The sequence below is a fragment of the Prionailurus bengalensis genome, chromosome C1, assembly GCF_016509475.1.
Source record: "Prionailurus bengalensis isolate Pbe53 chromosome C1, Fcat_Pben_1.1_paternal_pri, whole genome shotgun sequence".
In the NCBI taxonomy this organism is placed as follows: domain Eukaryota; kingdom Metazoa; phylum Chordata; class Mammalia; order Carnivora; family Felidae; genus Prionailurus; species Prionailurus bengalensis.
Genome location: NC_057345.1, coordinates 63,645,057 through 63,661,591, shown reverse-complemented (window position 1 = coordinate 63,661,591; position 16,535 = coordinate 63,645,057). Strand labels below are relative to the sequence as shown.

General features: G+C 39.6%; 1 long non-coding RNA gene across 1 annotated transcript; it reads left to right on the top strand.

Annotated features, from left to right (window-relative positions):
- The first annotated feature begins 8,900 nt into the window (after positions 1-8,900).
- On the top strand, positions 8,901-16,171 carry LOC122479601. Its single transcript, XR_006296373.1, has 3 exons — positions 8,901-9,134; positions 11,024-11,105; positions 15,885-16,171. It is a non-coding gene; the product is annotated as an uncharacterized LOC122479601 (long non-coding RNA).
- Positions 16,172-16,535: the final 364 nt, after the last annotated feature.

Genomic DNA, 16,535 nt, shown 5'->3' with positions numbered 1-16,535 from the left:
TTTTCAAAAAGAACTGCATTAAAGATCCCTTTAGGGGCCCCAGAGAGGACAATTCTCTACCATAGTCAAGGTAAGAAACCCCTGGAACAGCATTATGAACACAATATATCAGATTGACTAGAGTACTTTTTAAATTCCAAATCCCTAGGCCCTACCACTGAAACTCACTGCTTTAGCCAGTTCTGTTTCAAGGAGCCTTATTTCTGTTGAGTATGCCATATAATATGCTCTGACTTTTCCTAGAGTTATATGACTCCAATGCAGTAATCCCACAATCCCTTTAGGTCAGTCAATGTTTAAGACCATTCACAATTCCTTTGGAGTTAATGACCAAACTAACACCAAAACTGTATTATAATCATCCGGCCTTTCAGTAGGAACTCTTTTGGACTTGGAATAAGGAAGAACCCATTTCAATTACCAGTGAAATTATATTTGAAATATTCTTTGGTACTACTGTCAAGAATACTAAGCACCAAACATATTCTTAATTTTCACCATTATTCTGGGTGTTAGGTATACAAAGAGGATGGTCTCATCTCTAAAGGAATTCTACAGACACTTAAATATAACCGATTCTCATTATTTGTCATTATTATGTTCTATAAAGTCACCACAAACACTGACTTAGGAGGAATACTGAGCCACTGCTCCTATATGGGGAAATATGGGGTTAAGTCCCTGCAAGCATCTGGTTACATTTTTGTCATGTGATAAATATATAACTGTGTTTTATGTGTGTTTCTGTTCGAAGACAACTTAATATATATTGCTGGCTAATTAATACTGAATTCACGGCCAACAGCACTGTGACTCACGTTTCAATATGCAACACGTGTTTTTCTCTGTAAGGCACATCACCGTCTTCTTGCACTTAGAATACCACACAGCACTTCAGTGCTATGCTTGGCAGGGGGGCATTTTAAACAACAAAACCACCAACAAAAAGCACAAAAATGTGAAAGACATGTCATAAAACACACCAACAAAAGGACACTCGTTTACACTATGAGAGCTGAAACAAGAAGGCAGAGCAGTGCTTGGGTGACCTCAGTTGGGAACATTCATGATGAGCGGCTAAAATTTTTTGCTTATGTGAATGTACCCACAAGTGACAGTGAAAGGTCCACAAGTATTGATTTGCAGATTACAGACACATTTTAGCAAGCAGGAAAATTGATAAATATGGAATTGTGAATAAATGAGGAAAGACTGTCTCTACACCCATAACATGCAAATGCTGGAATGGGAAGTGCAGAAAGGTACAATGGAAATGCAAAGGAAGAAAAGAATTTGGCCGGTGGGGATGGAGGGAGGCAGAAAAGCCTTCAGAGAGGAAGTAATGTTTAGCAAAGACTTGTAATGTCAAAAGGAAATTGACCCATAGGTAAACAAGAAGAGAGTGTCCCAGGAAGAGGAACTGGGCTAGCCAGCAATAATCCTGAAAGGCCATGTATTCCATGCTAAGGAGGTTAGATTTTATCCTCTGTCAAGAGCATCAAATGATAGTTAATTGAGTAGACTCTCCCCATTTGCATTTCCCTTCTATTTGCCACCTTGCTACCCCACCAACTACCAGGAGAGTGTAAATGATTATCTTCAGAATAGCAATCGTTTGCCCTATTTCTTTTGTAATTTCTCCTACTTAAATTTCATTTCTAAGCATGGCTTGCCTGAAAGCTTTACATTATGATTTATTCACTGAGTAATTTCACATTTAGGAGACAATGTTTTGGCAATGTTTTGATTAGATGAGGATCCAAGACACAGAACATGACATGAATCAATATCTGTCTAATCCTCAGATAACTACAACTCAATCAAATAAAACCAGTCAGAGTGGCTATGATGTCTACTGCATAGCAGTAGCATGTTTTTAACTAAGGAGGGGAAAATACCATCAAGTAGTGAATTTCTGGGGGTGCCTGGATGGCTTTGTCAGTTAAGCGTCCAACTTTGGTTCAGGTCATGATCTCACAGTTCTGTTCCTGAGTTCAAGCCCCACGTTAGGCTTTGTGCTGACAGCTCAGAGCCTGGAGCCTGTTTCAGATTCTGTGTCTCCCTCCCTCTCTCTCTGCTCTTCTCCCACTTGCACTCTGTCTGTCTCTCTCTCAAAAATAAACAAACATTTTAAAAAATTTAAAAAGGAGTAAATTTCTGTGTATCTGGAGAGGGTAAATCAATTCAAAGACTGAACAATTTAACTGGCCTGCCAACTGAGTGGAATTTGCATAACTGGGGCCCTGAAGTTGTTACCCTCATTGTTTTTAAGTACCTGGGGTCCTTTTGTTGCTTTGCTAGCCTTAGAGAGTGCTCAGGCAGGTCTGTCTTTCATTCACCAAATGGAATTGCCACAGTTTCCCAGGTGACCAGATGTGGCCACCGGGCAGCAGTTCAGGCCACTGTCATCCATCATCTCTTTCATCACTATAATACCTTAACTGTCTTTCCTCATACTAGCCTTATTTTCTCTCCCATCCATTCCCAACACTCCTGCCAGAGTGACCTTTCTGAAGTGGTAAAAACAGCACACTGCTTCCCAGCTTAGAAATCTTCAAAGACTGTCCTTAGCATAGTTTGAAGACCCAGCTTGCTCAGGTTTCCCTTAACTCTCCAACACTCAGTGTTTCAGCTAATGCCTAAATAGGCCACTATTTAATATTCACTTTCCAAACCATGATTTGTCCTGACTCAGGACCTTTGTACATGCTGTTCCCTCAGTTCAGAACATTGTTCCCCATTCCCCACCATAAATTCCTACTTATTTATTCTGTCTCATCTTAGACATCACCTCTTTCAGGAAGCTTTCCCTGACCACCCCATTATACCCCATCATTTCCAGCATTTTTCCTAACAGAAGCATTTCAAGAGCCAACACAGTGTTCATAAATATTTGTTGAATGTTTGAGTAAATGAATAGTGAGTGAATCCATATGGACCTCTTCCTCTGAAGACAAGAAAGGATTTAGAGTGTAAAAAAATGGCCATGAATTCCATTTCCACTAGTTACTGGCCTGTGATCATGGGCAAGTCACTTATTCTTTCTGACACCCAATTCTTATCTTTAAAAGAGAAAAGACAATAACACCTACTTCACAGAATTGAAATGACAGTTGATTAAAACATGTATAAATAGGCACTATGAACTATAATTTGTTAAAAACGTGTTAGTTATTACATATGTAGAAAATATACATTGTAATTATTTGGAGGTTTACTTTTTTTAACCAATGATTTCATTTAAAAAGAGAGTTTAATTTGGTGCTGTGGGTGCTATTTTATTTTATAAATGAAAATCATTGTACCATGACTCAATTAGGATATTAGGACTCTCATGAAATGCAGTAGGAAAATGTTCTAAAAAGGAAAGAAAAGAAAAGGCTAAATGGAAGTTGTAATTCCAAGCTTCCAGCATTCACTGAAAACAAACAAACAAAAAACAAAGAAACACACTATGCAAAGACTTAAAAAAAACCCTCTATCCAGCATAAAAGAAATATGCTCCACGATAACTTTATCTGCTGACACTGAGACAATAACTTATAGCCAACCCATTTCCTGTGTGGTCAAGTGGAAAACTGGACATTGCAGATGATCTTGGGGCATACAGACAATGGGCATTCTACTCTTCAGCTTATTCAACCACATAGAACTCTCAGCTCTCTTTTCCACAGACCCTGCACAGAAAGCTTTGTGGGCAATAGCTCAGCTTCACTAAATGACCAGGGGAGCTAATGGACAGTCATGCTTATCTGAAAACTGACACATGGTATTTCTCACTGTTGGTTTTCATACCATTTCCAAATCTACTTCTTTTTCAATTTCTAGAGTAGCAATCATTTAAAGTTTGTGGAACTGGCTAGTTTATTAGCATGTGACCTACCGATGAACTCCAGTATGGAACAACCAAGTTGCTCCAATAAAATAAGGGCCTTATTCAAACCAATTCCTGCCCCCAGACCTCAACTGTATATGAAAGTCACGTTAGCAGCTGGATTTTTCAGCTGCTATTTTTACTAAATTGCAAAGTCTGACAGTCTAGAAAATATTTCCCTAATTGTTTCCTTTGAGCTCCGATAACAGATTGGACAGGCCCTTAGCTCCTCTCCTGTTTATCTTTACATATTCATTCTGGTTCATCTTTGCTTATCTATTTGTCCCTGTACTCTCAGAGGAGAAACTGTCCATCTTTCTCAGAAGCTTACACTTTCCTATGAGCTTTGTGCTATTTCATCTTTCTCTCTATTAGCAGGAAAAAGACAGTCAATAAACTTATTGATGAATTGATCATGATCCATTAATACGTCCCTCTGTGGCATCTTCAATACCTACATTGGCCCATATTTGATACCTTGAAATATGCCCAAGTTTCCCTACCTTAAAACAAACAAAAAGTGCCACTCAGCCAATTAATTTCAACAAATACTTACTTAGTACCTTGTTCAAAGAACTATGATGGTGCCATGTGGAACACAAAATAAGATAGTCTCTTTCCCAGTACAGCCGCTCTGGAAAACACAGTATGGAGGTTCCTCAAAAAACTAAAATAGAACTACCCTATGACCCAGCAATTGCACTACTAGCCATTTATTCATGGGATACAGGTGTGCTGTTTCAAAGGGGCACATGCACCCCAATGTTTATAGCAGCACTGTCAACAATAGCGAAAGTATGGAAAGAGCTCAAATGCCATCGATGGATGAATGGATAAAGAAGATGTGGTATATAGATACAATGGAGTATTACTCGGCAATCAAAAAGAATGAAATCTTGCCATTTGCAACTATGTGGATGGAACTGGAGGGTATTATGCTAAGTGAAATTAGTCAGAGAAAGACAAAAATCATATGACTTCACTCATATGAAGACTTTAAGAGACAAAACAGATAAACATAAGGGAAGGGAAACAAAGATAATATAAAAACAGGGAGGGGGACAAAACAGAAGAGACTCATAAATATGGAGAACAATCTGAGGGTTACAGAAGGGGTTGTGGGAGGGGGGATGGGCTAAATGGGTAAGGGGCACTAAGGAATCTACTCCTGAAATCATTGTTGCACTATATGCTAACTAATTGGGATGTAAATTTTAAAAAATAAAAAATTAACTTAAAAAAATAGTCTCTTTCCAAGAACCTTCCAGTCTGGCCCAGGAGATTAGACACATAAACAATAAGATGTTGGCTTGAAGAGACCTGCTCCTCTGTAGACCTGTGCAAGTTGTTCATTCCCTCCAAATCTCAGTTTCCTTGCCTTTAAAACAGAAGCAATGATGGTACAAATCTCAGGAGATGATTGTAGAACTGAATGCATTAATGAGTGTAAAGCACTTGGTACAGTGTGGTTCAAGGTAAATGTCACATAAGTGTTTTTAAAAATAATAAATTGAATACATAATACATGGTGGAAAGTCTTGTATCCCTATAACTACCAAATGACTTGCCAGATTAAAGAGATGTTCTATGATCTTTTTATAAAATATACTAAGTACCATGGAGAGCAAATGAAGGGTTTTTAAAGCAGGAGTCTGACATTTATATTAATTTATACTAAAAATAAAAATAAAAACTAACGAGCTGAGTAATGAGTATCTTATTGTTTTTCCGAAAGCATTAAAAAAGTCTATCTATCCATCTGTCTGTCTAACCATCCATCCATCTACCCATCCATCTATATGTATATATCTATCTATCTCTACTTTTACTATTTTTTTTTAGGTTTGGGTATCAAAGTTTAGCAGTTCTCAAAATGAATTGGGACTATAAAATGAATTTGGGTACTTTCTATCCTTTTCTATGACTGGAATAGTTTTAAAAAACTGGAAGTATTTGTTCTTTAAAAGTTAGACAAAATTCAGCTGAGAAGCTTTCTGATTCCATTGTCTTTTTAAACAGTTGGTCTTTAGTCATATTTCCAATGTCTGTTATAGACATTGGTCTATTCAAATTTTCCAGTTCTTCATATGCCAACTTTAATCATTTGTATTTTACTAGAAAAACATCTATTTCCACTAGGTTTTCAAATTCACGGTAGTCTCCCATTATCTACAGAGGATATGTTCTAAGACCTCCAGTGGACACCTGAAGGTACAGATAGTAACAAACTCTATATATAGAATATTTTTTATACACACATACCTACAAGTTTCATTTATAAATTAGGCACATTAAGAGAGTAACAATAATAATAAAATAGAACAATTATAACAATATACTATAATAAAAGTTATACGATGTGGTTTCTTTCTCTTTCTCTTCAAAATATCTTATTGTAGTGTACTCACCCTTCTTGTGATGATGTGAGAGGATGAAATGCCTACATGATGAGATGAAGTGAGACACTTGATGCAGGAATCTTGACAATGCATTAGGCTACCACTGACCTTCTGATGACAGAAGGAGGATCATTTGCTTCCAGACAATGGCTGGCCAGGTGTAACTGAAACTGCAGAAGATGAAGTCACAGATAAGGAGGGACTACTGTATTGCCAAAAAGCTACACGTAGTGTTCTCTCTATTGTATCTATAAGACTCCTTTATAGCTATAGTTAAGCCTCCTTTTTCCTAAACACTCTCTTTCATCTTCTCTTATGTTGAAGTCTCTGGGTTCCTTTGCTTGCTTTGTGTCCTTTCTCATGCATTTTCTTTAGTGGGGCGTAGTCACAGATATGCACTTCCAGACTATAGTCAGGGCTTCCTTCAGCTCTCTCATGTCTGTTTCTTTTGCTTTAGCTGGAATTCCTATAATTCTCATATTAGGTTTTTCATGAATCTTTCCCCAAAGTCTGTTCTCTTATCCATCATGATTTCCATCTCTGTGAAAATATTTTCTGTGTCTTGATAAATTTAATCTTTCAGACCAATATACAGCTCCTGACTGGGGCAATACTCTTCTTCATCTACTGACTGTTTTCATTTATAAGTCATGTTTTAGTTCCAGACAGTCTGTTTTGTGCTCTCCTTGTATATCTTTGAGTGTTCTTTTCATTGTTTTATTCCTGTTATCCTTTATCTTTTCCAACAGCTATATTTCAATAGCAGTTCTTTCCAAGAGTCATACTCAGTCCTTTTCTCTCTACCTTGGCGCCTGATGTACCTTCTTTTCTTTTCCCTTCTTATTAGGGCTCAGATGCAGCTGCTATGGCACCTTACATGGCCAAAGGTCTGAAAGTAGAAGAAGGCACATTGGTCTCTGCTCTTTTGGGTATATAGCAGGCAGGCTGTGAGGCTCCATTCATCATCTTTGTACCCAATTTCCTCCCACTTACTCATTCTCTGGAATACAGGGGATTCAGCCCGTCTTTTTAGCTACTCCTCAACTTCTCCAGATCCAGGGAAACCATGGAACCTGGTATCGATTTTCCCCTGGGACTGACCAGAGGGAAGATATTCCTGCACCAATTGTACATGCCCCTCAGAGCCTTCTGGAAAGCCCCCAACTACTTGGTTCGGAAATAGAGACTAAAGTTGAGAATAAAGAGTATGAGTAAGGTCATATTAAAACCACCATCTTCCCAGAATCCCCTCAGTGTGTGTGAGTACATGTTTTATGTTTATGTTTGTGGGGGTGTGTGGTAAAATGGGTGAATGTGTTTTACCTAACATTTATTGCACACTTACTAGGTATTCTGGGTTGAATAATGTTCTCCCAAAATTCAAGTCTACCTGGAACCTGTGAACGTAACTTTATTAGGAAATATAGTCTTCACAGATGTAATCAGTTAAATTAAGAAGAGGTCATACTGGACTAAGGTGAACCCTAAGTCCAATGCTGGTATCTTTATCAGAAGGCTGTGTGAAGACACACAGAGACACACAAGGAGAACAACATGGAATATGGCAGAGACAGAGATTGAAATGACGTGTCCACAAGCCAAGCCACACCAAGGATTGCCAGCAACCATCAGATGACAAGAGGCAATGAACAATTCTTCCCTAAACCCTTCAGAGGGAGCACAGCCCTGCTGACACATTAATTTCTGACTTCTAGCTTCCAGAACGTGATAGAATAAATCTCTGTTGTTTTAAGCCAGGCAGTTTGTGCTGATTTGTTAAAGCAGCCCTAGGAAACATAAAACATTTCACGTACAATGTGAAGAACTTTACGGTCTTGTTTAATTCTCGTATCAGTCCCACGAGGTAGTGCTATTATTCTTCTTCCCATTGTATAGACTAGGAAACAGAGGCATCAAGAGTTTAAGCCTCTTTCCCACGATCAAACCATTAATAAGTGGTAAAGCCTGGACTCAACCTAATAAGCAGGCTGGTTCTTAATCACTGTTCTCTATAATCTCTCATTGCCTTAGGAGTTTAAACACCCTTCACATGGTTGTTACTACAGGCAAACATGTGCCCAACACAGCTTGTTTTATGGTTGGGAGGATCTGGCTCACTAGTGTGAGAGAATTTGCAGTGAGCATCTTTCCACAGCAGGAGGAAGGAAGCTGGATGCGTGCGATCAGGGAAGCGACTCAGCAGCCCCTTCCTTCAGTGTGAGACAATGGGAGGAAGAGCTACCAAAATCTAATGGTGCTCATGGTCTGACTATTGCTCTTTGCTGGAAACATTCCTTCTGATGTGTGTGTTCATTAGTCCTACTACACTCAAATGCTTCTCTTTTTTCCCCCCTGTGATATAGTATTACTTGGCAAAGTCAGAGACACTAAATCATGTGGCAATTGTTTGGCACAACTCCTTAGATAATGCAGTTTCTCAGGGCTACCCAGGTGACAACAATGCACTCTAGCAGATGGGTACCTCCTTTCTGCTCCCATAATGCCCCGTTTCTGTTGTGCTACTGTATCTTCCTACCTGTGTGTTGCTTTTCTGTTTATCTGTGTCCCTCAGAAGAAGATAAGTTCCTTGGGAGTCAGGATGATGTTTACTTATGAATCTATCACTAGCATGGCTACTGGTTGTATATACCTTGTACCTTTTCATAGTTGCTTTTTTGGAAGATGGTTTATTTCCTCAGTTAAACTTTAATACCTTCAATGGAGAATTTTGACTAAGCTGGGCTCATTTGAAGTAAGGGGCCTGGGTTGCCCGAGAGGGGAGAAGAAGGCATTCTGAATGGAGACAACAGCACTGACACACTGTATAGAGACAGAATGAGGAGAGCACTGGTAGGAATCAGGTAAGGGAGATTAGCACTGCGATGAGCGTAGCTGGAATTAGGGCCCACATTAGAGACAAGGTAAGAAAACAGCAAGGCTGCACATAATGTCTAGGAAAGCAGAGAGAGCCTGTTCTCTATATGTTGTGATTTCAGCAACTCCAGAGAGGTCCCTCTGATTGTAGTAAATGCCCCCTCAATCTCATTGATGCCTATAATTAAAGCTTTTTAAGTTATAAAGCTGGTTAAATTCTAAAGGGGATTGGTAAAAAGAGCACAATAATTCTTAGAAGTCATTGTATCTTAATGGCTGTGAGTTTATCACATCCTCTGCTGAGAACACAAAATGTGGAGATGAAAGAACACAAGGATTTTGGATGAAGGATGGGAGGTTTCGTGGCAGAAGAAAAAGAAGGAAAAAAATATAACTAATTTCACAGTTTTGCCTGGGTTTTGCCCTAGAAATGAGACGAGGAGTCTGGGGGACAAAGTCGTTAAAAACCATTTATTCCCTAGAAAGGTAATATTTATTTAAATTTTGGAAAATCTGGTTTATTACTTCCTTAGAGCTCCCTTTACCAACATTCCCCACACCCTAGGAAAAGAAAGAGGCAAATCCCCCAGTGCCTGAATCATTGAAAGTGAGTATTTTATTTTTATCCCATAGAATAAAGAAAGGAAGTATGTTCAAGTGATTTCTACTCTTTCCCAGCTGCTTTTGATCTTACATTAGATTTTCCAGGAGGCCTTTTAAAAAAGGCACATCAAGGACAAACAAGTTCAAATCTGATTATTATTTCTTTTGACAATACTTATTAAAAACTGGAAAGACAGAGATGCTGTCAATTTCTCATTTTGGTTGACCTTGCCATTTTCTAACAGCATCAGCAGGAATAAAGTATATCTCTGCCAAAGGTAATATCATTTTTGCAAGAGGATATGTTGGAGAAATTAACTATCTAGTGATTTACAATTTTTTATCTTTATATCACAAAACCAAAGAAAAGAACAGAGAATAATATTTGGTCAAATATATCTTCATTTAAAGTACATTCTGGAATTCTCACTACTTAGTATTCTGAAGACCAAGGTTTGTTTGTAATAATAATTCTTTTAATAATAGAGGCCCCTTGGTGGCTCAGTCAGTTGAGTATCTACCTCTTGATTTCAGCTCAGATCATGATTCCAGGTTCGTGGGATTGAGCCCCATGTTGGCCTTGATGCTAATGTGGAGCCTACTTAAGATTCTCTTTCTCTCTCTCTCTCTCTCTCTCTCTCTCTCTCTCTCTCTCTGTCTCTCTCTTTCCCTCTGCTTTCTCTCTAAGATAAATAATACTAATGCTAATACTAATAATGTTAGTCATATATGATGAATTTATATGCCAAGCACAGTGATATGTGCTTTTGTATTCCTTTTTTTAAAAAGTTTAATTCTCATTAAAAAATCAAGGTCTGTCTAAATTCTAAGTCCTGTTCTCTTTTTTAAGAACCATGCTTTGGATAGTCAGACCTGGGTTAGAACAGAATCTATATCATTTATCCATTGTACATGACAAGGAAGTTACATCACCTCTCTCTTTTGCCTCATCTAAAAAGCAGGATGGTCATGGAACCTACTACAAAGGTGTGATGATTAGTTTTATATGCCAACTTGACTGGGCCACAGATGCTCAGATATTTGGTGAAACATTATTGTGGGTATGTCTATGAGGTTGTTTTTAGATGAGATTAACATTTTAATCAGTAAACTGAGTAAAGCAGATTGCCCTCCCTAACGTGAATGGGCTTTGTCCAACCAGTTGAAAGCCCAAATAGAATAAAAAAGTTGACCCTCTCCTAAGTGAGAAAGAATTCCTTCTGCCTCCCTCCCTGCCTTTGAATTGGGACATCAGCTTCTTTCCTGCCTTCAGATTCACACTGAAACATCAGATCTCCTGGGTCTTCAGTTTGCCATCTCTGCAGATACTGGGACTTGCCTGCCTCCATACTCATGTGAGTTAATCCCTTATGATGCACCTCTTTATATATATATATAATCTTATTGGTTCTGCTTCTCTGAAGAACCCTAATACAAGAGGGTAGTGAGATCTAAATGAGGCAATGAAATATTTCCTAGGTACAGCGCCTAGCACATAGTACCACAAACCACTATGCAACTGCCTCTCGTGTAATAGTTGTAATACATAAGTTGGTTTAAATGCTTTATGAAGAGGAAATATTCCAGGATTGTTCTCCTGGACTCAAAACACAGAATGAATATGATAGCATTGATCATCTTTGCTTATCATTCATTTCATGTGCCTTTGTTGGTTGAATTATTTATTTTACCTTTTCTATTTTTTTTTTTAATTTTTTTTCCACGTTTTTTATTTATTTTTGGGACAGAGAGAGACAGAGCATGAACGGGGGAGGGGCAGAGAGAGAGGGAGACACAGAATCAGAAACAGGCTCCAGGCTCCGAGCCATCAGCCCAGAGCCTGACACGGGGCTCGAACTCACGGACCGCGAGATCGTGACCTGGCTGAAGTCGGACGCTCAACCGACTGCGCCACCCAGGCGCCCCGAATTATTTATTTTAAAGAAACTATAGATTGGCTCATTTTAAGATCTATCTTGGGTTAGTTATGAAATCAATGCTATCAAAGTTGGCTTATTACAGTGTCAGAAATTTAGCAGCCAACTATCTCTTTTTTTTTCTTGACTTTGCTCATAGCTCCTTTATCTTTTAAAGCTGAATTTTTCTGAAAGAAAGAGAGTCTTTGAGACAAACAGCAGTTCAATAAATAAGCTATTCAATCAATACAGTGATACTAACCTATATCATAAGAGTGACAGGATAATTACTGTCTATAAAATATTACTGTGAAAGGTATGCAATCAGAGCATACAGACAGAACATGATGTAAGTGGTTTTAAATGACCTGCTCCCAAAATGAATCTTGCAAGAAAAAAAAAAAAAGAAGAGTAGACAGAGGGGTCCTCACAAGAGCAATGAACAAATTGGATATGGTAAGTTTCCTTCAGAACCTCAATTCAGTTCCACACTTATGTATTCCACACTTATGTTGTGCCAGGCACTGTGCTTGGCACTAGGCATATAAAGGCGAATGAGACATGCCCTCTGCCCTCAAGGAGACCTCCATCTAGGTTCCATTCAATGTGGAGTCCAGAGCTTAATGAAGATATGAGGAAGAAGTAGTCCGTTCATCCTGGAGTATAAGGATAACACAGGCAACAACAATGGTCATGCTGATGGAGAGAAAAGGAGAAGAGGAAGGAAGAGAGGTCTTAGAAAAAAGCAAAGCACTGAAAAGACGCCAGTGCATAAAAATAGCACGATGTGTGGGGAGCCTGAGTGGCTCAGTCGGTTAAGTATCCGACTCTTGGTTTTGGCTCAGGTCATGATCTCATGGTTTTGTGAGCCCAAGCCCTTTGTCAGGCTCTGCACTGGCAGTGTTAAGTCTGCTTGGGATTCTCTGTCTCCCTCTCTCTCTGCCCCTCCCCCACTCATGCTGTCTCTGTCTCTCTCAAAATAAATAAATAAATAAAATAAAAAAAAACCAGTATATGTGTGAAGCAAACAGATGCTTCTTATGATTCAAAGAGGAGACTGTTGCAGGACCAGTACAGATGTGGTAGATAGTGTTAAGATTATGGAAGGTCTTCAGTGTCATTCACAGGAATTTAGATGGGTCATAGAAATCATTCATATTAAGGCAACAGGATGATGCTGGTGTAAAATACTCTGATAACACTCATTGCTAAGAACAAAATACACCTCGTTTACCTTTCAAGTTCATTAACCTGTTGGTTCTAGACTACCCAGCATATGATTTGCTATATTGAGGTCTTCTAGCAGAAACTATTGGATAATTGTCCTTCCTTTTTCATCTGTATAAAGAAATCTAAAAATGGGAGAGGGGGAAAAAGAGAGTTGGGGAAGGAATTATAGTTACATAGTTGGTCTTTTCTCCATTTTACCATTTTCCCAATGGTGAAGCAGGGTGTGGAAACAGTGATGTTCCATCTGCCTCTCTCTTTCATCCTGGGAAAAGCTGAAAGTCCCAGAAGAGCCATCAATCAGGGTGATGATCACTCTAGGTCATGGGGAAACGGCCTGTTTTCTGCCTGGAGTTTCTGAGAGCTGGCTCATAACAGAGCTGATACAAAGCTTGCAGGGTACTCTGCAGCTCCAAAAAGGAGAAACAGAAGGTTTCCAGGATCCTTGGTGCTGAGGATTTGGAGATGGGTTAAGAGAAATATCATTCTGACTAGGACAGCCACCCACCTAGTCAGAAACCACACACATGATGGGGCATTTGGTACACTTTCTTGAAGTGAGGCTGAAGTGAGATGGGAGCATCTTCCTCTGGGGATTCCCCTGGCCCGAAGCTACATCAGGGAAACACAGCTGAGAGTGTATATCACCTATACTAAGACCAACTGGATGACGGGGAGACTGCTTCCTACTGCACCCAGGTGGAGATATCTGCAGATATGAGCATCTCTCATGTCACCAGCATCTGAGGGAGAAGCAAAATTAGCCAACAGAAAGGAGTTCACCTCCTTATCTTTAAGGTATAGGCAATCACCTGAGTGTACTCCTCTCTCTCCACTCCAACCCCATTTATGCCATGAGGGGCATAAGCACATGAGATGGGGAGGAAAAAGATGGAGGAGGAGGAGGCCACATCCTTTTGTGTGTCATTCACTGACCCTACTCAGAAGGCAAAGATAGAAAATTTACCGGACATGAGACTGAGATCTTAATAGCAAGATTAGGATTCCAATCGCTGAATTGGAACTGAGATACAATCAATTGACAATTTTGTTTTCTTTCCCTTTTCTCATCTAGAGATGTGGGTTTCTGAATTGCAACCAGGTGTCATGATTAATATGGAAATAGGTATGTGGAAATGGAATGCTGCAAATGACAGACCCTAAAGTGTAGGATTGGCTCGATTAAGGAGGGGTGTGGGCAGCAGGGCTCCCCCTTGACTCTAGCTGGGAAGTTGATATTCCCTGTGATGCAGCAGGACAGCTGCTGTTTATACTTGCCAGTTAACCTGTGACCTATTGTATCTTAGGATCTCAAATATGCCACCTGAGGCTTGTCTGGGCCATTGCCACTGGCTAGTGAGGATCTGGAGTTAGGGCTTCTTCTCTAGATTAGGGCAAATGCCTCTCAAAATGTGCCCTTGCAACAGAATAATTAGTAGTTGATCATGAGAAGGGAATTTTTAAATTTATTCTGGTGGCAATAAATTTGGAGCCTTTTTATATTATATAACTGTATTTGGGGCTATGCTTTTACATGGTGCTTATTTTAATAATGCTGTTTCACTGGACAATACAGTGGACCATTTTGAGATGACAGGAATGAATGAAAGATTTCACAGAGGAATGAAATCTCAACCTGGGGTACATGATAGCCTTCATCTCCAGGCTTCATCCATCTCAGAAACTTCTAGGGACAACATTAAAGGAACCTGGGGCCCAGACCCCCCCTTATATTGGCTCTTATACTGTTGTTGTAGGAAAGATTGCGAAAGGAGACCCACAAAAGGAATGAAATGGGACTTACCTAAATGCACTGCTTATCTTTCCCCCATGAAAGCCATGACCACGCTCTAGACTGACCGCTAGTAGGATTAAGTCAACAATATTAACAGGATACAAACCAAAAAAATGGGGAAATGTTCATCTTAACCCCCCTCCCTCCGCCCCAACCAACTTGTTGCACTGTGAAAAAGTGATGGCTGCTGCTATAACCTGATCAGTTTTAAGGCCATTATACTGGTCACTATACTACTGGGTAGAGCCACTTTGCTAATTAAATATCATACCATATACATGTTGGGTCATTCCTCCTTTCTTTTCTTTCACAGGCCTGGAATGATAAGAATACTACAGCTGCCCTACGAAACCTTCCCATCATCTCTCTTTCTCTTTTTTCATATTTTTCTTTCCTCCAACACAGATGCGGCCCTGGAGCTACTACGCTATTTGGAAAACCCTGAGGCAAGAAACTCTAGGCACTAAAGGAAATATGTCTGTCTGCTCTCCACGCTTCCCTTTCTCTTCTCTCATAGGTTCTCCTTCCACTTTTCTCTCACTGGAGTGGTTAGCTTTGGAGTGGAAGCATACCTAAGTGCTCTTTGGCCTGCTTTTGTATTATCATTTGGACCTATCTAGCTTCAGTTAAAAATTCTTCCACAAGGGCACCTGGGTGGCTCTATTGATTAAGTGTCCAACTCTTGATCTCAGATCAGGTCATGATCTTACAGGCTCATGAGTTCAAGCCACACATAGGGCTACACACTGTCAGTGTGGAGCCTGACTGGGCTTTTCTCTCTCCCTCTCTCTCTTGGAATAAAGAAATAAACTTAAAAAAAATTTGTCCACAGACCAGGGGTTATATATTGAGGTTTGGGGTCAAACTCCGTCTTTGCTTTCATTTTCGTGTGTGTGTGTGTGTGAGTGTGTGTGTGTGCGCGTGTGTGTGTGTGTGCGCATGAATCTGCGTGTGCATATTCCCTTGGGGATCTTTTTGGAAGAGTTAGTGGTAAAACAGGATTCAGATTACAGTGGTTTTTATGTCTGCAAATTCTTTGACACTCTTCCCTTCAAAAGGTGGAGCCAAATTCCTTTCCCTTTGTGTATTGGACAGAGTGACTTGCTTGTAATGAACAGAATGTGGCAGAAATGATGGCTTGTGACTTCTGATCCTGAGTCATAAAAGGCATTGTCACTTCTACCTTGCTTTCCTAGATTGCCCACCCTGGATGAAATTGGACATCATGTCATGAGAACATATGCAGTTGATGAACAGGCTCACATTGCAAGGAATGAAAGCTTCCAACAAAGCACCCAGCATCAAGTCAAAAGCACCATGAGTGAGCCACTTGGAAACAGATTCTCCAGCCTGTCAAGAAGCCTTCACATGAATGTAGCACTGGTCAAAATCTGGACTGCAACCTCCTGAGAGACCCTGAGCCAAGCCACTCCTGAGTCCCTGACCCACAGAAATTTGAAAATAATACTTATTTTTGTCATAAGCTAGTACATATTGGACAGTTTGTTACACAGCAATAGATAACTAATGATTTTAGTACTACAAATGATATGATACTGTAATAAAAACCTAAAATGTGGGAGAGGTTTTGGAACCAAGAAGTGGGAGAAGCTGAAAGGACTTTGAGGACAGTATTAGCAGAATCTTGATGGCCTTTGAAGAGGCTACTGGTGAGGGCTTAAAAGAAAGTAAAAAAAAAATGTTATAGGAAACCAGAGGACAGGAAATCCATGTTATGTCATAGTGGCAGAAAGCTTAACAAACACTGTTACATACAGTTACATGGAAAGTAGAAAATGTACAGGGGACGTGGGTGGCTCAGTCAGTTAAGCATCTGACTCTTGATC